Consider the following 24,458-nt stretch of genomic DNA (forward strand, 5'->3'; position numbering starts at 1 on the left):
TGTTAAGGGAATTGGTAACGATTGAAATAGGTATTGTATCCTTGGGAAGATAATCATTTTAATGAAATTTACCCTTCCTATCAGTGGTAAATCTTTCCAACGTTCTAAGTCATCTTGTAATTATGGGGTTCATTGATCATTCAGGAATCTGATGGCGGAGGGGAAGGAGCTGTCCTTGTAGCGCTGGGTGCTGGTCTTCAGGCTCCTGGACCTCCTTCCTGATGGTAGCAGAGTGAAGAGGGCATGGCCTGGGTGGTGGGGGTCCTTGAGGATAGAGGCTGTTTTTTTAAAGATAAAGTATGGTGCCCGCGATGGCACAGGCCAATTCTCTGCAGTTTTTTCTTGTCCTGAGCGTTGGCACCTCTGTACCAGGCAGTGATGCAACCAGTCAGAATGCTTTCCACGGTCCACCTGTGGAAGTTTTCGAGAATCTTCGGTGACATACCGAATTTCCCATAACTCCTCACAAAGTATAGCTGCTGGCAAGTCTTCTTCGTGATTGCATCGACATGGAGGCTCCAGGAGACGTTGACACCCAGGAATTTGAAGTTCTTGGCCCTCTCCACTGCTGAGCACTCAATGAGTTATGTTCCCTGGACTTCCTCCTGAACTCCACAATCATCTCTTTAGTTTTTATTACATTGAGCGCAAGGTTGTTGTTGCGACACCACTCAAGAGTTCATCGATCTCCTTCCTGTATGCTTCCTCATTGCCATCTGTGATTCTGGTGTCCTTGGGAAACAATGCCTCTCCCTGCAGACACACTGCAGTTGATGTGCCCCATCAACTCCATTTTAGCCCTATTGCTATATATCTCCATTAAGGGCTGTGTTGCATGTTATAACCCGAACATAGCCCTAGCGATCCACCTCAAGACCTGTGTGACAATGGTTGGGGGGGGAGGGGGGGGGGGGGAAGGAACTGGACCACTTGGAGGATACCCATGCAATCACAGGGAGAAAGTGCAAACTCTGCAGAGTGAGCGCTGAGGCCAGGATGGCAACTCAAGCAGGTGGGAGCAGCACTACCCATCGCACCATTGTGTTGCATACCGCTTATCACTGGCTTTGATCAACAAGCAGGAACCAGCTGCATCACAGTGTGGGTGCGGTTGCTGCAAAGAAATGGATCGGAGGTCACTCCACAGGACCATAAGAGTGGGAGAGAGGATCACTGGGGCCTCCCTCGCGCCACCCCCCCCCACCATTGACGTGATCTATCGGGATTGTTGTCTGAAGAGAGTGCACAAAATCATCGAGGGACCCCTTCCACCCAATAGACAGCATCTTCCAGCTGCTCCTGTTGGGGAAGAGATACAGGAGGACCTGCAGTTCACGGATGTTATTAACAATCGAACATCGTGAAGAAAAGAGTCCAGCCTTTGGATGAAAGGTCTGGTACGGGGTGGGGGGCCAATACCCCTGAGTGTAAATCCCAGCAAAAGGTAGTGGACACAGCCCAGGGAATCACAGGCAAAACCATCCCCACCGTCGAGAGCATTTACGGGGAACGCTGCCGTCGGGTAGCATCAGCAATCATCGAGGATCCACCCCACCCACCACATGCTCTGTTCTCGCTGCTGCTGTCAGGAGAGTGGTGTCGGTGCCACAAGACTCGCACCACCAGGTTCAGGAACAGCTGCTCCCCCTCCACCGTCAGACTCCTCAATGACAAACTCAATCAGGGACTCATTTAAGGACTCTTTCTTTGTTCCGCTTTAGTTGCCCATTCAGAGCCAGCTCTTCAGCGCTTGACGTCCTGTTTTGCGGAAACTGCCAAAATGTTTGGCCTGGAAGTCAGCCTGAAGAAAACTGAGGTCCTCCATCAGCCAGCTCCCCACCATGACTACCAGCCCCCCCACATCTCCATCGGGCACACAAAACTCAAAATGGTCAACCAGTTTACCTACCTCGGCTGCACCATTTCATCAGATGCAAGGATCGACAACGAGATAGACAACAGACTCGCCAAGGCAAATAGCGCCTTTGGAAGACTACACAAAAGAGTCTGGAAAAACAACCAACTGAAAAACCTCACAAAGATAAGCGTATACAAAGCCGTTGTCATACCCACGCTCCTGTCGGCTCCGAATCATGGGTCCTCTACCGGCATCACCTACGGCTCCTAGAACGCTTCCACCAGCGTTGTCTCCACTCCATCCTCAACATTCATTGGAGGGACTTCATCCATAACATCGAAGTACTCAAGATGGCAGAGGCCGACAGCATCAAAATCACGTAGTTGAAGATCCAACTACGCTGGGTAGGTCACGTCTCCAGAATGGAGGACCATCGCCTCCCCAAGATCGCGTTATATGGTGAGCTCTTCACTGGCCATCGTGTCAGAGGTGCACCAAAGAAGAGGTACAAGGACTGCCTAAAGAAATCTCTTGGTGCCTGCCACATTGACCACTGCCAGTGGGCTGATCTCGCCTCAAACCGTGCATCTTGGCGCCTCACAGTTCGGCGGGCAGCAATCTCCTTTGAAGAAGACCGCAGAGCCCACCTCACTGACAAAAGACAAAGGAGGAAAATCCCAACACCCAACCCCAACCAACCAATTTTCCCATGCAACCGCTGCAACCGTGTCTGCCTGTCCCGCATCGGACTTGTCAGCCACAAACGAGCCTGCAGCAGACGTGGACATTTACCCCTCCATAAATCTTCGTCCGCGAAGCCAAGCCAAAGAAAAGAAGATTTATTACTGAATATTTATTTTCTGTACAGCACAGTTTGTTGCACTGCCTTTTGTTTACAGTTTAGACATTTAAACAGACATATATAAAGCACAGTAACAGGCCCACAAGCCCATACCAGCCAATTAATGTAAAATCTCCCCCAGTACATTATGAAGGGTGGGAGCCACTGGGGAAAACCAACGCCGACACGGGGAGAGCATACAGACAGTGCGGGATTTTAACCCAGGTTGCTGGCGCTGCAACAGCGTTGCGCTAACCGGTAACCGTGTGTCTCTCTCCCTCCCTCTCTTTTGCATTCGTATCTTATCTTGAGTACAGTTTTTTTTTGCACTACCGATAAATAGATATTCTGCCTGGCCTGGAGGAAGAAGAATCCCAGGGTTGCTATGTATGTACTTTGACAATAAATCTGAACTTTGAATTTTTGAACCTTGAATTCACAATCGAGGCATGGTTTACCGGAAGGAAAATTCTCCTGAAGTAATGGAGTTACAAAGGGTTAAACAGACATTCTTTGGCTTGGCTTTGCGGACGAAGATTTATGGAGGGGTATGTCCACGTCTGCTGCAGGCTCGTTGGTGACTGACAAGTCCGATGCGGGACAGGCAGGCACGGTTGCAGCGGTTGCATGGGAAAATTGGTTGGTTGGGGTTGGATGTTGGGTTTTTCCTCCTTTGTCTTTTGTCAGTGAGGTGGGCTCTGTGGTCTTCTTCAAAGGAGGTTGCTGCCCGCCGAACTGTGAGGCACCAAGATGCATGGTTGGAGGCGATATCAGCCCACTGGCGGTGGTCAATGTGGCAAGCACCAAGAGATTTCTTTAAGCAGTCCTTGTACCTCTTCTTTGGTGGACCTCTGTCTCGGTGGCCAGTGGAGAGCTCGGCATAGAACACGATCTTGGGAAGGCGACGGTCCTCCATTCTGGAGACGTGACCCACCCAGCGCAGTTGGGTCTTCAGCAGCAAGGATTTGATGCTTGCGGACTCTGCCAGCTCGAATATTTCGATGTTGGTGAACAGACATTATAGCCAGTGTAATTCACATTCAACCCAGGCATACAGACCAGCACTGCATGTCCCACCAATGCAAATAGCAATCCATGCTGCCAAGTGGAAACATACAACACACATAGTGGACATCTCACATCGAGTGAAGCAAGAAACTGCGGAGAGGTCAGGTCGTCAAGAAGGGCTTAGGTCTGAAACCTCACTAATGTATCTTTACCTCCAATGGAGGCTGCAAGACCGGCCGAGTTCCTCCAGCATCTCTGTGTTTTTACTACGATCACAGCATCTGCAGACCTTCGGGTTTCAGTCCCCAGCTAAACTAACCGGCACCTCGGGAGGTTGTAGGCATATTCAAGAACATTGCACCCCGGTCGCACATTCTGTCTCCACCTACCCTCCACCACCCCCACCCCGCCATATTCAGTCAGGAAGTAGTTATCAGAGTTTGAAGATACAAACTTCCAGAATTGGAGAACGTTTTTTCCTGCTGTGATCAGAATCTGAACTGGATCTCACATCAGCAAAACATGAAGCTTTTGCTTTGTTCTGATTCTTTTAAACTATATTTCTCTGTACTTTACACGTTTCTTTCCCTTTCTCTATACCCTGCACAACTAAACACTACTCCTTATACTGCTGTTATTTATTTGTGATCATTGCACTACTCCCCGTATGAGATTACTTGCCTGAATAGCATGTGAAACAAAGCATTTTACTGTATTTCAGTATAATAAACAATAGATTCAAGATTCTTTAATTGTCATGTAATAAAACAGATGTAATATTACACAAAATTGTATTTCACTACTGTAAGACAGACAAAGATTCACCATCAGCAAAAATTGCCCGGTACCCCTTAACCGTTAACCGTCAGAGAAAGAGATGCAAAAGAGAGCGCCCCCCCCCCCCCCCCCCCCCCCAGTCAATGAGTGTCCATGATTTCGCCCCTAGCGCTCCTGCAGCCACACAGACTTCAGTCCAAATGATTGGCAACCCGAGCGCCAGATCCAGGAAGCCTTCAGCACCCGAGGCCCCTAGGGAGAACCTCCTGCATCCCGGTTCCTATGCCTGGTACCCATCAGCCAGTCTCCTGCAATCCACAGCCTGGTGTAAGATCTCTGACCGCAGTTGCCAGCAGCATGTAGCCTGCGTGGGTTCCTTGCCTCGAGACGCCAGTAGCCTGCCACCTGTGGGTCATTCTGCCGGACAGCCTCTCACTGGTCCACTGCCATGGTCACTGTCCCGTGGGTCGTCTCTTTTGCTTCTCCTTCTCAAACGGAGGGGTCTCCCCGTTTTCTGGTGCCCTGTGCCGGTCCCAGTGTCTGAAATCCCTTAAGGCTGCTGCCCATAAAACTTAGTTTGTGGAATGACCATTCCCATCCAGATTGCAAAAAAAGGAGATTCCTTCTGCAACAAGTAACAAGAGTCCACATAAAACTGGCCAATGCTGTGACCCATTCAAAGTAAATCCTTCTTTGTAAGTGTTATTAAAAGGTGCAAAGTACTTGCAGTAAACAACTGTGGTTACTGAATTGGTAATGTACCAAAATGTGGCTCTACACTGATGCAAACTGCAAAACACCAAGTAGCATTGTGAGAGAGAGAGAGAGAGAGAGGGAGAGAGAGAAAGTTAGAGAGGGAGAGAGAAAGTTAGAGAGGGAGAGAGCCAGGGAGAGAGAGAGAGAGAGAGAGAGAGAGAGAGAGAGGGGGGGGGGCAGAGAGGGAGGGAAGAGGGAGAAGGAGGGAGAAAGAAGGGGAGGTAAGGGAGGGGGAGTGGGACTAAAGACAATAGCACAATGTTCTGGAGGAACTCGGAAGGTTGGGCAGCATCAGTGGGAGAGAAAGGACGTGGTCACCGGGAGTGCACAGATGGGAATCCTGGCTTCTCGTCCCATCTTGATGAGATGCCTCAGCCCAAAACGTTGACCATCCCTTTTCTACTGCTAAGGCTGTTCAATCCACTGATTTCCTGCAGCAGTTTGCATTTGAAAGATCCAAACGTTTGACTGAAAGGAACATTAAAGGTGAGCCATTTTGGAAGGGAGCTCTAGAGGTGGCAACAGGGAGGAGGAAATTGCTGCCTTTGGTTCATTTTTAGGTCAGACAGAAACTGAAGCAAACAAAAATCTCCAATAAAATGTATAATCACAAGCCGAGATGTAAAGCTACCAGTGATCAGACAACTGTTAACTCTTTAATGTCCACACTAAGTAAATAGCTCAATAACTGTGCTTGCTCCACTTAATTTGGCAATAATAACATCAGGGTTGATCTGTTGGACTTAGTGAAGAATCCTTGGGTACAATGGAACAAATTAACTTAAAGACAAGGGTCTCAACGTGGACAAGACGAAGAAGATGATCGTCAACTTCAGGAGGACCAGGAACAACCTCCAACTCTGTAGTGGAGAGAGTGGAGTCACCAAGTTCCTTGGAGTTCACTAGTGACTCATTGTGGACACTCCACATCTCCTCACTTGTCAGGAAGGCGCAACAGCGACTGCACTTCCTGAGAAGACTGGAGAGGGTAAGGCGACCGGCCACCATCACGTCAACCTTCTACAGGAGCTCTATCGAGAGCGTCCTGTTCGACTGGATCACAGTATGGGTGGTTGCTGCAAAGAAATGGATTGGAGGTCACTCCACAGGACCATAAGAGTGGGAGAGAGGATCACTGAGGTCTTGCGGGATTGTTGTCTGAAGAGGGTGCGCAAAATCATCGAGGGGCCCCTTCTACCCTACAGACAGCATCTTCCAGCTGCTCCTGTCAGGGAAGAGATACAGGAGGATCAGAGCCAGCACCACCAGGCTGAGGAACAGCTTCTTCCCTCGGGCAGTGAGAACGCTGAACGACCAAAGGAACTGCTCACACTCACCCTCCGAGACCCTCATATTCACTAAACAATATTATTTTTTAATTTGTATAGATGAAATATTTGTCCTGCATATGAATTGTTTGCCTGTATGTGTGTTAGGTCTGGTTGTGTGTCTGCGTGTTTTTGGACCTAGGACCAGAGAATGTTGTTTTGTTGGGTTGTACTTGTACAATCAGATGATGTTAAACTTGACGTGCCTTGACTTAAATCTAAAGGTTTAGCCACCCATGACTGTGTGACTGGGCACAATTCAAATGCCATCTGCAAATTTGCCCATGATACCAAGGTCGTCGGCCGAATCATAGGTCCCAATGAGGGAGTGAGATAGATCACCTAGTTGGGTGGTGTCACGCCAACAACTTTGTGCTCAATGTTAGCAAAACCAAGAAATTGATCATGGATTTTAGCAAGGGAAAATCAGGAGAACACAAACCAGTCTTCATTGAGGGGTCAGCAGTGGAGAGGGTAAGAAACTTCAGATTCTTTGGTGTCAACATCTCTGAAGATCTATCCTGGGGCCTCCATATCTATGCAATCATGAAGAAGGCTTGCCAGTGGCTTGAAGAGTTTCAAGCCATTTGGTATGTCCACCAAAGACTTGCAAGCTTCTACAGGTATCCCGCGGAGAGCATTCTGCCCGGTTGCATCATTGCCTGGTATGGAGGCCAACTCTCAGGACAGGAAAAAAACTCCAGAGGGTTGTTAACTTGGCCTGCGACATCACAGGCACCAGACTTCACTCCATTGAGGACGTCTACAAGAAGCGGTGCCTCAAGAAAGCAGCCTCTATCCTCAAGGACCCCCCCCCCAACCACCCAGACCATGCCCTCTTCACACTGATACCATCAGGAAGGAGGTACAGGAGCCTGAAGATGGACACCCAGTGGCACAAGGGCAGCTTCTTCCCCTCCGCCATCAGATTCCTGAACCACAGACACCAACTCATTTTTCTTTGCATTCATTATTTTTTCACATCTTGTATTTTCAGAATTGTAATTTATAGAAATTTTGCATCTTGTTCTGCACAACACTACTGCCGCAACACGTTCACGACAATAAACCTGATTCTGGTTTTGAAATTGTTATTGTTCCAAGTTTTAATATTTTCTTAAAATTACTAAAGCACTGGTGAGACCTCACAAGGAGTACAGGGCGCCTTATTTAAGAAAAGGCATGCTGGTGTTGGAAAGAGTTCAGAGAAGGTTTACTAGAATGATTCCAGGAATTAAAGGGTTAGTAAATGAGGAATGATTGTTGGACTGAACTTGTTGGAGGACAGAAGGATGAAGGGGGAAACCTCATCGAGGCGTTTCGAATGCTGAAAGGGCTGGACAGAGTAGATGTGGCAAGGAGGTTTTCCATGGTCGAGGAGTCAAAGAAAAGAGGGCACAACTTCAGGATAAGAGGGCATCAATTTAAAATTTCTTTAGACAGAGGTTCGTGAGTCTGTGGAACTTATTTCCATCGGCGACTGTGAAAGCGAGTTAATTGGGCGTAATGAAGGCAGAGATTGAAGGGTGTTTGATTAGTCAGGGCATCAAAGGTTACAGGGAGAATGGCAGAGTGGACTCGATGGGTCTATTTCTGCTCCTGGATCTTTGAAATTCTCTCATTCTTTCACTGCTAGTGGTAGTTCCTGCACCCAACTCATCATTGCTCACAGGTGGTTGCCATCAAACACAAACTTCAACTCCAGCAGGAAGTTGTGGAGAACTCGCGGCCAATTCAGGCGGCCAGCATCCCTGTCTCTCCATGACAGGCAGACCAGTTACATCTCTGGCCTACATTCCCCTCCTCACCCCTGGGGGCGTCCCGTCAAATGCCATGCACCTTCAAGCCCGCTCATCACTTCACGCTTCATCTGGATCTCGGCAGTTCGCTAGGTTTCACTAGGGTTTGTGTTACCCAGTGCAGTAACTCATGGTGTCACCTCCCCACCCACCATGGACCTCCTTTAAATTACAATTTAATTCTCCAAATCGTTATTGATCTTGGTTCACAAACACTAATGACCACAATATTGTAGCTAAAACACCAGAACATTTGACAAAAGCAGTGACTGTAAAAATACCGGCAGCAACGAAAACAACAGCACTTGCTAATGGGCACATGCAGACGAAACCACATGATTCGAAGCCTTGTTGTCACTGGGTAATAACAGCAGCTCAGACTGGAGCATGTTAGAAGGTTCAAAATGTAAATGAACATCAAGTTTTAGCCTCATAGGGGTATTGACACGTCAGCCGGGCTGACTAAAATCTTTTTATGGTTCGAACCAACTACAGAGATATTTTTTATAAAAACTAATAAATTTCTGCTGAAGCACTGCACAAGAATTTTATAGACAGTCAGTTTGGTGTCACCCCCTCTGATGGTGTAACCCAGTGCGGTCCGCACTCCCTGTACCCCTCGTGACGTCAGTGCACGGGCATGCACTCAGAACTTCCATGGAGACCAGGACAGGGACTCGGAGCTTAACAACAGGACTTAATTCCTCCGATTAATATTTGAGGGGGAAATCCCGCAGGCTGAACAGAGATGTGAACGGTTTGATCTCAGTGAACTGAGAGCAAATGTTGGATAGATGTTAGCCTGGTTTATAAAGCGTTTTGGCACAAACCTTCCTTGAATGTTATTCGTCCTGATATCCTACAGTGAAGTATATTTAATAGATGAAAGACCATATGCCCAGAATATTCCACCTAAAATACAACTGTAAGAGCTGGATGCAAGCAATATTCTGGGCATGCAGTTTCTCAGATTTCCCAATCAAACACAAATCAATGCTCCCACAGTGTTGATCACGGGAATCAAACAGATTTTTAACAACCTAAAAATTGCAAAGGCTCCAGCTCGACGTATTGTTTTTTGGCAAGAGTTTACTCATCAGAAGCTTAGCCCACTCAGAAAATTCCTCGATGTATTCCTGCCCTTCCCCCATAACCACAAACCACCTCCTTGGAAATTGTTCAGCGGGAAAAATTAACAATGTTCTGGGGAGGTTTCTCGAAAATCACATCAAAATTTAAAAAAATGTCAAGGTTAGGAACATCAGCATCAGGGATATTGCCCAGCGGCTAACCATTTTGATTCTGCGCCCCACACCCATGCCCACGTCTGTCCGTGCCCTCATGCACTGGCAAACCAAGATCTCCCATAAATTGGGAGCAGCAGCACCTAATGTTCCAAATAGGCACTCTCCAACCGGATGGCATTAACTGACTTCTCCCGTTTCTGCCAGCCCACTCCCCGTTCTCTTTCCCTCTCTCTATCTTTCCTCCAGCTTTCCTCCACCCACTTCCCTCTCCATTCATAGAGCCTCCCCTCTCCCCCGATTGCTGCTGTGCCCTCTCTCCCTTGTCCACCTATAACCTCCTACCTGTGGGACCATCCTCCTTCCCCACCATTTTGTTCAGGCGCCTGCTGACAATTTCCTCATACCTTGATGAAGAGCTCAAACTTGAAACGTTAGTAATGTATCTTTATCTTTGCTACATAAAGGACACTGTCTGACCTGCTGAGTTTCTCCAGCATTGTGTTTTTACTTCAATCACAGTGTCTTACTTTTGGAATAAACTCTCGGAAATGTGCAGCACAGAAGGAGCCCTGTCCCACAGGCCTCGTGGTGTTAGATGTGATCGCTGTTTTCTCTTGTAACTCTGCAAGTTCCTTCTCCAGCTCTCTCGGGATTTACAGAGCTGACTCGCTCCAACATCCAAAGTTGGTCCATTCCAGTTCCAACAACGTGGAAGGAGAAATTGTGTCCTCCACCACCTCTCTCTGTTTTTCTTTCTTGATCGACTTTATCAGCCCCACTCGCCCGAGCGAATGGGTGAAATGAGGTTCCTATCGGCTGACGGATGTTATCGTTTGCTGGTGTCAAATGAGAGATTTCCTCTGCCTGGGATGGGATGATCCATCTTCCCACAACCTACTCTGGGATCCCTGCCCTTCAAAGATAAGGCATTGGTTGAAAAGGTGGTCAACACAGTCCAGGGCATCACAGGCAGAACCCTCCCCACCATCGAGAACATCTGCGGGGAACGCTGCCATCGGAGAGCAGCAGTGATTATCAAGGATCCACCCCACCCAGCATACGCTCTGTTCTCGCTGCTGCCATCAGGAAAGAGGTATCGGTGCCACAAGACTTCCACCCCCAGGTTCAGGAACAGCTGCTCCCCTCCATAAGAAATGTTGGTATATATCTTTTCCTCCTGTGGATGCTGCAAGACCTGCTGAGTTCCTCCAGCTCTGTACAGGCCTTAAACAGACCATTAAAGGAGCCAACAGTGGTTTATTTTAAAATCCAGCGACCGCAGGGTCTGACCCATGATGGCGGCGTCTGTGTTTGGCAGTGGCCACAAGGGGTTGCAGACTCGGGAGAAGTGGAGGACTGGCGCAGGGCACCAAGAAACAGAGAAACCCCACCCCACAATTTGAGGAAGAGAAGCAGAGGAGACGACCCATGGGACTGTGACCACGAGGCGGCGGACCAGCAAGGAGATCTGCAGCTGAGGAACACACAGGCTGCTGGTAACTCAAGGATCCCACACAGGCTGCAGGCTACTAGTGACTGCAGGTCAAGGGACTCACACCAGGTTGTAGGCTACTGGCGACGGCGGTCAAATGTCTTACACTGGGCTGCGGACTGCTGGAGGGGTACCAGGTATCAGATCCAGGATGCGAGAGGGTGCCGAGGGCGCTGAAGGCTTCCGGATCGTGTTGGAGGTTCGGATCTAGAGCTTGGGCTGCCAATGGTTTGATCAGGACTCCATAGGGTTGCGGGAGTGCCAGAGGTGAATCCATGGACACTCAGTGACTTGGGGTGGTGGGGGGGGGGTGGTGAATTCCCTTTTGCTTCTCTTTCTCTGACTGTAAGGGGTGCTGGGAAATTTCTGCTGATGGTGAATCTTACAGCAGACTAAAGTCAATCTCATGTAATATTACACCTGTTTTACTACATGACAATAAAGGAATCTTGAATCTTACCAGGAGTCCTTGGAAAATAAAGCGTGATACCAAGCCATGTCCAAATATTAAAAGGGGTCAGTTGTCTTCAAATGAGAGAAAGGTTGAGATGGGGACTTCCTTAGTTTGGGGGACTAGTGTTTAAGGTACAACTACAAATGAAGTAATGTCACGAAGGATGAACGGAAAATGTTTCCTCACTTAAATTCTTTAGCTACAAATCACTTCAGAGTGACCCAGGGATACAAAAGACATCAAGAAAAAATGTAGCTTTGTTTTATTTTAGCTTCCTGCTTTTGTCAAAGTTCAGACAACCTTTTAATCCGCGTACAAGCTTTCGGCTACACTTTTAAGTTATCGGAAAATTGCTCAAGCAAGGTCCTTTCATGTCTTTCTCCCAAAGCGAGCTCCATTATCGAATGGTTGCTTTGCCATGGGGTAGATTTTTGTTCCAAGTGTCTGTCAACAGCAAGCAGCTCTTCAGAAAAGTCCTTTCTTCGCTGACCACATGCACAATTATGTATAGCAAAGTGGGGCATGATGAAATACAAAGTCAAAACACAGTGAATGCTGGAAGAACACAGCTGGTCTCACGGTGTCCACAAGAGGTAAAGGTATATTACTGCCAGTTTGGGCCTGAGCCCTCTCTCAAGGTATGAGTGAAAAAAGAGAGGCAGAATTGAAAACTGTGGGGGGGGGGGGGGGGAAGAGGAGTCCAGACCCACAGACAAAAGGTGTTCATTGGATATGATACGAGAAGAGGTGAGATTTGGCTCTGTGAAAGGAGACGGAGAAAAGGGAAGAGGAAAAATTAGAGGAAAGGCGACAGGGGGAAAACAGGGTTAACAGAAACCAGAGCTGTCGATGTTAATGCCATCTGTTTGGAGGGAGCCCAGATGGAAGATGAGGCTCCATTCTACAGGTGGTCTCAGTATGGAAGTGCACGAAACCATGGCCAAGCATGTTGGCAAGGGACTGGGATGGGATGGGGAATTGAAATGGGTGGCCACAGGGAGATTCATGCTGTTGCGGCGAACAGAGCCGAATTGTTGAACAAAGCGATCTCCCAGTCTGTGGCCAGTCTCTCCGATGTGGAGACCACAACAGGAGCACCGGATGCAGTAGACAACCCCTGCAGATTCACAAGTGAAATGTTGCTTCACCTGGAAGGACAGTTTGGGGCCCTGAATGGTGGTGAGGGAGGAGTGGGCACAAGTGGAGCACCTTCTGCGTTCACAGGGGTAGGTCCCAAGGGGATGATTGGTGGGGAGGGAGGAGTGGATGAGGGGTTCATGGAGCAGTCCCTGTGAAAGGCAGAGAGGGGAGGAGAAGGGAATATGTGTTTGGTGGTAGGATCACATAGTAGGTGGTGGAAATGAAGTACAAATCTCATCTGAAGTGTAGGCTCTCAGAATTTTAAACTTTACAGCCAAGATCAAGTAACAAATATTTGATGGTGTTGCCTTATACACTTTGCAATGAGATGAGACAAGAGTTTGTTGCCCTGGAATGAAGGCATTAGTATATGAGAAACATTTGACGGCTCTCGGACTGGACTCCCTGGAGTTCAGAAGGATGAACTCATTAAAGCATTTCAAATGTTGACAGGCCTGGACAGAGTAGATATTCTAAAGTTGTTTCCCATGGACAGGGAGTCTAGGACAAGAGGCCACAACTTCAGGGCACCCATTTAAAACAGAAATGCAGAGGAATTTCTTCAGCTGGAGAGCGGTAAATCCCTGGGATTTGCTGCCATGGGTGACTGTGGAGGCTGGGTCGATGGGTGTGTTTAAGGCAGAGATTGACAGGTATCTGAATAGGCAGGGTCAGAGGAGGCAGGGGAGAGGGGCTGAGTGGGAGAATGGATCAGCTCATGGTGGAATGGCGGGGCAGACTTGATGGGCCAAACAGCCTAATTCTGCAACTTTGCTTTGTGGTCTAATACACAGAAATACAATGAACAGGTGAACTTGCTGCAGTCATACAGTTAGACAAGATACACCAATGACTTTGGTATGAATTAAATTACTTTACCATACCAAGAGCAGCACGGTTAGCGCAACTGCATTACAGCGCCACCAATCGGGACCGAGTTTCGAATCACGCTCTGTCTGTAAGGAGTTTATACATTCTCCCTGTGTCTGCATGGGTCTCGTCTGGGGGCTTCGGTTCCCCCCCCCCCCCACCAACTTCCTCCAGTGTTCCTTCTCTGGTCGCTGGGAGACCTGCTGAGTTCCTCCACTACCTGCTTTTACTCCAATCGCTGTGTCGGCAAAATTTTGTGCTTCTTCCCTCTCCAGTCATTTAGATGGCACACAAATTGATCAAGTCAAACCGTGTGCCAGGTGAGTCACCGGAGTCCGCGATGCACCCACTGGCACCTGGTGCTAGGGGGTTGCCCCAATTAAAGTCCCCAGGATAGGCCAATTAGCTCCAACCCTTGTGGATTCCCCCACATCGGCTCGCAGTGCTAATCTGGGCTGCCTGCGGGTGACTGGCTTTTGATCAGGAGAGAGCTGTTGTTCAGACCTGCCACAAAAAATGGATTTAATCATCTCAGAAAGAGATGCAAACCCATTATGCTCTTGATGGAAAATATGACCTTTACATGTGTCGGGGGACAAGATAGTTTGGGGAATAAAACACAAAAGTCTGAAGACACCGTGGTTGAAGCGAAAAAGCACAATGCTGGAAAAACTCAGCAGGTCAAACCACGTCCTTTATATAGCAAAGCTAAAGATACAGAACCGACATTTTGGGCTTAGATAGTCTGTGGAACCAAGAAAGAAAGATGAAACAATATTTTATACATCTTACATGGATCTTATTGAAATGAGGTAGGTGTTCCCATGGGTGGGGGAGGCCAGAACTAGGGGACATCGCCTCAAAATCCAGGAGAGTTGATTTAGGACAGTGATCAGGAGGAACTGCTTTTCCCAGAGGGTGGGGAATCTTTGGAATAAAATTTAAAACTCGATGGGAAGCTGACTCCCGGGCCCTTATCCAGTGGAACTTGGGACAGAATAGATCAGTTCAGCCACTCGTTCTGGTCATCCCAAAGAACCCAAGGCTCACAACTCTTCATCAACAAGGATCATCAATAGGCCACAATTCTTCACCAATGTCAAGTTTACTGTCATCCAATTGTACAAGAACAACCCAACGAAACAGTGTTCTCTGGTGCAAACACACAACCAGACATAACACACACACAGACAAATGATGCACACGCAGGACAGGTATTTCCAGCACACAGCTCCTGCTTTCATTACTGACATGTCAGTAGTTCCTGCAACACCTTCATTTATTGCCCATCTCCAAAAGGATGTGGGATGATCGCACTGACCTGCCCTACCTGGGGCATCCATGTCAATGCGATCACGAAGAAGGCTCGCCAGCGGTTACGTTTTGTGAGGAGGTTGAGGGGATTTGGTACGTCACCAAAGACTCTCGCTAATTTCTTACAGGTGTACCATGGAGAGCATTCTGGCTGGTTGCATCATTGTCTGGTACGGAGGAGCCAATGAACAGAACAGGAAGAAGTCTACAGAGGGTTGTGAACTCGGCCAGTGTCATCACGGGCACCAGACCAGACCACTCCATCAAGGACATCTACAAGAGGCGGTGATTTTAAAAAGCAGCCTCTATCCTCAAGGGCCCCCCACCACCCAGGCCACACCCTCTTCACTCTGCTACCATCGGGGAGGAGGTACAGGAGCCTGAGTGCGAACACCCAGCAGCACAAGGACAGCTTCTTTCCCTCAGCCATAAGATTCCTGAACGGTCAATGAACCCCAGACACGGCCTCACTTTCTCTTCTTTGCATTAATTTATTTGCACATGTAATGCTGCCGCTAAACTCCTGATCCCACCCTCCTGCAGTCCACAATCAGTTCCTTAGTTTTGCTAACGTTGCCAGCTGATCTCTCTCCCTCCTGCACACTTCCTATGATTCTGCCGACATCAGCTCTTGTCGGGCCCCTACAGATTATACTTATTAAAGCAGAAGCCCAATTCTCACTGCACAGCATCCACAGTTACATCGGGTTTACTCATCTGCAAGTCACTACTGCTTGAATCGGTATTTCAAACAACTTCCCGATAATGACCACTTCACAAAAAAGCCACACTGCTCTGTGATAATCATTCAATCCCCGGCGAGTGAACCGCCTCCAAGCTGAACTCAGCCAGCCTCGCAGTGCCCACAGGACGTTTCAGGACTGAGCCCTTCTTCAAAGTAGGAGTCAAAAAAAAAGTAGGCAGGCGCCTGAATTAAAAGGCTGGGGAGAAGGAGAGGAGCACAGACCCATGGACAAAAGGTGTCGTGCACAGCTGGACTGATCTTCTGTCTGGGCACCCTCTAATTTCCCTTAGCCTCTCTCCCCCATGTCTCATTTCCTTTACCTCTGTCTCTCTCTTTCCCTCGGTCTCCTTTTCCCCTAGCTCTGCAGTCACAGAGCCAAAAACGCCCCCTTGCCCCAAATCAATTCTTGCCTTTCCTCTCCCGTCCTCTCCATATCCAACTAATACCTTTTGTGTGTTGGTCTGTCCTCCTCCCACCCTGTGGTTCTCAACCTTTTTCTTCCCACTCACATCCCACTTTAAGTAATCCCTAGGCCATTGGTTTTCTCTCTGATTTGTCATACCCACGCTCCTGTTCGGCTCCGAATCATGGGTCCTCTAGCGGCATCACCTACGGCTCCTAGAACGCTTCCATTAGCGCTGTCTTCGCTCCATCCTCAACATTCATTGGAATGACTTCATCACCAATATCGAAGTACTCAAGCTGGCAGAGTCCGCAAGCATCGAATCCATGCTGCTGAAGACCCAACTGCACTGGGTGGGTCACGTCTCCAGAATGGAGGACCATCGCCTTCCCAAGATTGTGTTCTATGGCGAGCTCTCCACTGGCCACCAAAGAAGAGGTACAAGGACTGCTTAAAGAAATCTCTTGGTGCCTGCCACATTGACCACCGCCAGTGGGCTGATATCGTCTCCTACCGTGCATCTTGGCGCTTCACCGTTCGGCGGGCAGCAACCTCCTTTGAAGAAGATCACAGGGCCCACCACACTGACAAAAGACAAAGGAGGAAAAACCCAACACCCAACCCCAACCAACCAATTTTCCCTTGCAACCGTGCCTGCCTGTCCCACATCGGACTTGTCAGTCACCAACGAGCCTGCAGCAGACGTGGACATACCCCTCCATAAATCTTCGTCCGCGAAGCCAAGCCAAAGAAAGAAGAAGAAATAAAGTAAGGGAGAAAGACCCAATTGTTACAGAAATATTTTGCTTGAGAAAAATTGTCATTGGCCCATTTCCTTTGGAGTTCTGAAACCATGCACATGATGAGTCAATGAGGAACGATTAAAACAGTGGTTTCAACCTTTTTCTTTCCACTCACATCCCACCTTAAGCAACCCCTTACTAATCACAGAGCTCCTATGGCATAGAGATTACTTAAGATGGTCTGTGAGTGGAAAGAAAAAGGTTGAAAATCACTGCTTTAAATCAAATGCCTGCCCACATTTCACTCACATCTTAAGGAAGGGCTCAGGCCCGAAACGTCAGTAATGGACGCTACGGGTCTGGCTGAGTTCCTCCAGCATCTCTGCATTTTCTCAGACTTTCATCCTTCACTCCTCCAAGCTCCTGCCTGCACATCAAACCATTTCAAGAATAATTGTTAAAAATAAAAGGTTGTCAACTTACCTTACTTCTCCCTCACTTTCTTCGAAGCAATCTTTGAGGTCCTGAGCTGGAATAGAATTGAGAGACCCCCATTAGGGAGAATAGTTTAGTGTTTCCCCCAGCAAACCCCTTCTGATAAGCTCAATCCACAGCTACAGATGCGATGGTTGAAAACACGGCAGCCTATTACAAACATCACGAGAGGAACAGGGAAACGCAGCATGGAGAACATAGGAAGGACACAGCAAGTCATAATCTGGAACCCAATAACAGTGGTAAAATCAGATTCAGACTTTATTGTCATGAACAAGTCGATGATTCATTGTTTAGCAGCAACGTCATGTTACATAAACTACCTTGCAAAAATAAAAGTTAGAGTGAGGCCATGTCTGGGGTTCACTGTCCATTCAGGAAACTGATGGCAGAGGGGAATAAGCCGTACTTGTGTCACTGAGTGTTCATCTTCAGGTTCCTGGACCTCCTTCACAATGATAGATGAAGAGGGCACGGCCTGGGTGGAGGGGGGTCCTTGAGGATAGAGGCTGCCTTTTTAAGATACCGCCTCCTACATGTCCTCGATGGGGTGAAGTCTGGTGCCCGTGATGTCGCAGGCCGAGTTAACAACCCTCTGGAGATTTTTCTTATCCTGAGCGGTGGCATCAGCCAGAATCCTCTCTGGGCTCTCAAGAGTCTTTGGTGGCTTGCCGCTTCTGCCATGGTCCAGATTCGATAATTGCATCTATCAAGGCCGGTGGGGGAGGGGGTACCTTGAGAAATACTTGGAAAAACCCAGAGCGATTTAAAGAGGGAGGAGAAGAAGCTGAGCTAATTCGATTTGGAATGGTGGTGAAGTGACCCCCATGTGGTGCTAGACCATTCAACCAAAAGAATATCTTTTGAGGAAAAGTGCTCATATGTGGACTGATAAATGCCTACTCGTTGCCAAACTGCACAACTAGGCTCGTCATGGATTCCCAGAAACGCCTGAGGAGCTCGGCCAGTCTCGCAGCATCCACAGGAGGTAAAGGTACATCACTGACGTTTCAGGCCTGAGCCCTTCTTCAAGGTACAAGTGAAAAGCAGGCAGGCGCCCAGATTAAAAGGCTGAGGGGAGAACGGGCAGGGGGAGGAGAGCAGACCAGCAGATAAATGGATATGGATGGGATACAGGTGAGGGGGGAGGTGAGAATTGACTGGGGGAGGGAAGGGGGTATCATTGACATCTCTGGTTTCCATCCCTCCCCTATCTTTCCTTTTGTCTCCTTTCCTCCAGCTCTGTTTCTCCCCTTGCCCCCTCATTTTCTCTCTCCTCTCTCATTCTTTTTCTCCCCCTTGCTGTGACACTGCCCTTCCTCTTTTCCTCTCCCTTCTTTCCTCTTGCTCTGCTTCCACAGAGCACCAAAAGCCCTGGCATTTCTGTAGTTTCACTACAAGACTGCAGACTTTCAGGTTTCAGTCCTCCTGGATTCTGCATGACGACGATCCAGGGCAAGGCTGTTTTTGATGTGGGCTCATGCCAAAGAGAGACCAAGTTTCAGCCCCTTGGTGCTGCAGGCTGTTCACGTCAGAGATTTTCATCTTGTTTCAAGGGATAAACAACACCCTGCGTTAACTGACACTGCCCAGGCCCTGTACAAAGTCGAGGCGGAGACAATCAATCTCTTCAGGCGGCCAGGGTTTCGGGGAAGTGAAACAGGAGGCGTTGCATTTTCCAGCCAATGTGTGGGGAAAATAATATCCAGCAGTACTGTTTGGAATCACACAAATACAATGTGGAAACAGGCACTTCAGCCCATCGAGTCTGTGCTGAACTATTATTTTCCTTCATCCCACTGACCTGCACCCAGTCCACAGCCCTCCATACCCCTCCCATTCATGCACTTGTCCAAATTCTTCTTAAATGTTAAAATTGAGCTCACATTCACCACGCTCTGAGCAAAGAAGTTCCCCCCTAAACTTTTTCCCCTTAACCCATGTCCTCTGGTTTGTATCTCACCTGCCCTCAGTGGAAAAAGCTGACCTATATTTACTCTGTCCATCCCCTTCATAATTTTAAATACCTCGATCAAATCTCCCATTTTTTAAATTCTCCACACGTCACCACCAACTCCCTGTAGATCTTACCCCCTCACTGACACAGCCGCAAGAATTCACAGTGACCAACGAAGCCAAACAATCCACACACTGTCAAGATTTAAAAATGTAATTTAGAGGTGGGGAACAGCTTCTTCCCATGGACAGTGAGAATGCTGAACCACCAAAAGAATTGCTCACATTAACCCTCTGAGACTACTATTTATTAAACAATATTTATGTATTTTAACATATACTGTACATACTTGTCCTGTGCATGTATTGTTTGTTTGTGTGTTATATCTGGTTGTGTGTCTGCATGGTTTTGCACTGAGGACTGGAGAACATTGTTTCATCGGGTTGTACATGCTCATCCTCAACCTCAATCGATGGTCAGAACACTTTGAATCTCTTTTCAGTGCCAACCACTCAGTCCAAGAATCTGCCCTGCTCCAGCTCCCTCAACAGCCCTTAAGGCTAGAGCTGGATGAGGTCCTCACCCGGGAAGAGACATATAAGGCAATCGAACAACTGAAAAGTGGCAAAGCAGCAGGTATGGATGGAATCCCCCCCAGAGGTCTGGAAGGCTGGCGGCAAAACTCTGCATGCCAAACTGCATGAGTTTTTCAAGCTCTGCTGCGACAAAGGAAAGCTGCCTCAGGACCTTCGTGATGCCATCATCATCACCCTGTACAAAAACAAAGGCGAGAAATCAGACTGCTCAAACTACAGGGGAATCACGCTGCTCTCCATTGCAGGCAAAATCTTCGCTAGGATTCTCCTAAATAGAATAATACCTAGTGTCGCCGAGAATGTTCTCCCAGAATCACAGTGTGGCTTTCGCGCAAACAGAGGAACTACTGACATGGTCTTTGCCCTCCAAGAAAAGTGCAGAGAACAAAACAAAGGACTCTACATCACCTTTGTTGACCTCACCAAAGCCTTCGACACCGTGAGCAGGAAAGGGCTTTGGCAAATACTAGAGTGCCTCGGATGCCCCTCAAAGTTCCTCAACATGGTTATCCAACTGCACGAAAACCAACAAGGTCGGGTCAGATACAGCAATGAGCTCTCTGAACCCTTCTCATTAACAATGGCGCGAAGCAAGGCTGCGTTCTCACACCAACCCTCTTTTCAATCTTCTTCAGCATGATACTGAACCAAGCCATGAAAGACCTCAACAATGAAGACGCTGTTGACATCCGGTACCGCACGGATGGCAGTCTCTTCAATCTGAGGCACCTGCAAGCTCACACCAAGACACAAGAGCAACTTGTCCGTGAACTACTCTTTGCAGACGATGCTGCTTTAGTTGCCCATTCAGAGCCAGCTCTTCAGCGCTTGACGTCCTGTTTTGCGGAAACTGCCAAAATGTTTGGCCTGGAAGTCAGCCTGAAGAAAACTGAGGTCCTCCATCAGCCAGCTCCCCACCATGACTACCAGCCCCCCCACATCTCCATCGGGCACACAAAACTCAAAATGGTCAACCAGTTTACCTATCTCGGCTGCACCATTTCATCGGATGCAAGGATCGACAACGAGATAGACAACAGACTCGTCAAGGCAAATAGCACCTTTGGAAGACTTCACAAAAGAGTCTGGAAAAACAACCAACTGAAAAACCTCACAAAGATTAGCGTATACAGAACCGTTGTCATACCCACACTCCTGTTCGGCTCCGAATCATGGGTCCTTTACCGGCATCACCTACGTCTCCTAGAACGCTTCCACCAAAAGAGTCTGGAAAAACAACCAACTGAAAAACCTCACAAAGATTAGCGTATCCAGAACCGTTGTCATACCCACACTCCTGTTCGGCTCCGAATCATGGGTCCTTTACCGGCATCACCTACGGCTCCTAGAACGCTTCCACCAGCGTTGTCTCCACTCTATCCTCAACATTCATTGGAGCGACTTCATCCCTAACATCAAAGTACTCGAGATGGCAGAGGCCGACAGCATCGAATCCACGCTGCTGAAGATCAAACTGCGCTGGGTAGGTCACGTCTCCAGAATGAAGATCATGTTATATGGCGAGCTCTCCATTGGCCACCGAGACAGAGGTGAACCAAAGAAGAGGTACAAGGACTGCCTAAAGAAAGCTCTTGGTGCCTGCCACATTGACCACCACCAGTGGGCTGATATTGCCTCAAACCGTGCATCTTGGCGCCTCACAGTTCGGCGGGCAGCAACCTCCTTTGAAGAAGACAAAGGAGGAAAAACCCAACTCCCAACCCAACCAACCAATTTTCCCTTGCAACCGCTGCAACCGTGTCTGCCTGTCCCGATCGGACTTGTCAGCCACAAACAAGCCTGCAGCTGACATGGACATTACCCCTCCATAAATCTTCGTCTGCCAAGCCAAGCCAAAGAAAGAACATGTCCAGTCAGATGACAATAAACTTGAATCTCTCAGACCCTTGCCCACTCACTTAACCCAACCATATCTCCCTCTAGACCAGGGGTGTCAAACTCAAATTCACGGAGGGCCAAAATTAAAAACTTGGACTAAGTCGAGGGCCGAACTAAATATTTTTTGAAAATTTTCAACAACATCTGCATGTTTTCTCTTCTTTCAACATATGTAATGTTAAACTTTAGGATATAACTTTAGGATAATGTTACAGGTCAGGAGTAGGTAGCTCAAGTTCATCCTTTGCTTGACCTGAGGGAAACATATTTGGTCCCTGTGGAGATGTAGTCAGCATTCACAGGCTGTGTCCATTTTGGCCTGCATCAGGACTCAGCATTTCCTGCTCACTCCTCATGCTCTAGGCCTCTATTCACCCTCGACCCACCATCCCTCTACCTGACCAGTCCTTTACCCAACCTCTACTCACCCCTCACTCCACTCACTCTGCCTCTACCCACCCCATCCTATACACGCCCCTCTACTGCCTCTCCCCTCAACCTGTTCCTCCCTCTACCCGTCTCTCACCCTCTAATCACCCCTCCCCTACTCGCCCTGTCCCTCCCCTTTTACCTCTTCCCTATCCACCCCTCCTTCTACTCATTCCTCCTTCTAACTGCCCCTCGAACCACCATAACTTCCTCTGCCCATTACTCCTCACCTACACCCTCTGCCCACCCCTGCTTACCCACCCACTCAGGCCCAGCGCGCTGCCGATCAGCCTTTGCGGACAGCCACCATCTCTCTCTTCACGTGCAGGGCCGAACCAGCCATCCCTGTGGTCCGCGCGGGTTCAAGCGCTGAAGGCCGTGGCGACTGGGAGAAGTGCGCTCGCGCTGTGGAAGGGCCGTCCGGTGCCAGTCGCGCGGGGCTCGCGCTGCCCGGGGGCCGTGTGCAGCCTGCCATGTCCGTCGCGCCGACAGGAAATCACAGGCGCTCGCCAATCCGCCGCACCGCTCGACAGGTGGGAGAAGTGACTGGTTGTGCGGGGAGCCTTCCAACTGACTTGCCGGCTGATGACATCGACAGACTTCTCGTGTTACAATTTCTCGTGTTACAATGGGGAAGGATGTGCAATGAAGGGGGAGGATGGTGGGGGTGACATTACCAAAAAACAGCATCGGCTCTCACTGCAGGGCGGGCCACCTCTAATACATTTTTGAAATGATCTTGCGGGCCAAATATAATTATGGCCCGCGGGCCAGAGTTTGACATGTGTGCTCTAGACTCTGTGTTCTCTGCACAGTTCAGTGTTAATCAGCAAACTACACTGGATCCCCTCCTCCAAATCATTTGTGGATATTGTCAACAGTTGCCCAGGGGCCTAGCACCAACCACCGATTGCCTACCAGAGACACTAAACAGGTATCAATACTCAAAAATACAGAAGAATCCCCATTATCCAGAATTCAATCAACTGGACACAACAAAAAGAAGAAATAATTTTTTAAATAAATAAAATTTTAAATGAAAGTTTAGATAAAAGTTTAAAATTGTAAATATTCTCTGAAGCAATGCACAACCCCCTTGGTGAAGATGGGAGCAAACATTCAGCCAGTGGAGTGCCCCGATTGTGCCCCCGTCCGCAGCAGCAGGTTGAATAAAGTTGTGTTTGAATGAAATGGCGGCGCCCAGGATGAAGAGCCGGTTGATGCTGCTCGCTGCTGAGGCGACTCACCCTGTGTCTCCCTGTCCCTGCTTGGTAAGTGTCTTTATTAGTATTGGGTACATTAGTTAAGGTTTTATCTGTAAACTTGGGGGGAGGGCCCTTAATTATTACGGTCACACGGTTAGTGTAGCAGTAGCGCAACACTGTGATAGCGCCAGCGACCTGGGTTCTAATTTAAATTTTGTACGTTACAGGAATTACCTGTTTCAAGTGAACTTTACATAATTAAATACTACAATACTGATTTATTTTTCCCCGAGTTGCTTTACATTGTGCACTGTCTTTTGTCTTTTAAACTGTTTATTCTTAATGCAGGTGTGTTAGATAGGCATTGCACGAGCGAGTCTCAGGCACCCAGAAAATTCACATATCTGGCATCTGCAATCCCCATAGGTGATGGATAATGGAGTTTCAATTGTAAATCAATCTCATGCTTTGATATACTCAGTGACAAAATACCCTTTGAAGAATTTTCCTCATTGTTGCCCTCAACAGCGATACTTTTGTTCCAGGGCAGCCATTCTCAACCGGGACCTGACCCCCCTCCTACCCCCTCCCCAGGGGCCACAGCACGTTTAAGTAAAAACCTGGTTATCTTTTCACCTTACCTAACATGAATGTTTTTTACGTCGCTGGTAGGAGAGAAAGAAACCAAAACGTGACTGCTTCACAGGGAAGGGAAGCAGCAACCTTGACGTATAGACAGGGCTGAGAAAGGCCCACGTGGTTCAGCGAATTAAAATCAGTGACCATAGATCTAAAACGAGTACACCAAGTTATATAAAAAAAGGCACGTGTGCAACACTGATCAAGGGTAATACTGAGACAGGCAGGTTACACACAAACACACATCACCCAGAATGAAGAGCTGGTTGATGCCGCTTGTCATTGAGGTGACTCTCTTAAAGTACCTCCTTATCCCTGCTGAGTAATAATTGCCCCAGTCAGAGGCTTTATCTGTAAACCGGGGTGGGGGAGGGTTAATTATCTATAATGTTCATCTTTCGGGCAGCTTGGTGGAGGGGGAGGAACCTGCAGATGCAGCGACGGTTAAATATTTTCAAAGTAG

General features: G+C 48.3%; 1 protein-coding gene across 3 annotated transcripts in view; it reads right to left on the reverse strand.

The window, feature by feature from the left end:
- LOC138754889 (guanine nucleotide-binding protein G(I)/G(S)/G(T) subunit beta-2) overlaps nt 1–24,458 on the reverse strand; it is an 89,048-nt gene that overhangs the window by 32,731 nt on the left and 31,859 nt on the right. For all 3 annotated transcript variants that reach the window (XM_069919847.1, XM_069919845.1, XM_069919846.1), the window contains one exon: nt 17,259–17,304. The gene's annotated coding sequence lies outside the window, so the exon portion shown is untranslated. The remainder of the gene's footprint in view (nt 1–17,258; nt 17,305–24,458) is intronic.

The sequence above is a fragment of the Narcine bancroftii genome, chromosome 2 (genome assembly GCF_036971445.1).
Source record: "Narcine bancroftii isolate sNarBan1 chromosome 2, sNarBan1.hap1, whole genome shotgun sequence".
Lineage (NCBI taxonomy): Eukaryota > Metazoa > Chordata > Chondrichthyes > Torpediniformes > Narcinidae > Narcine > Narcine bancroftii.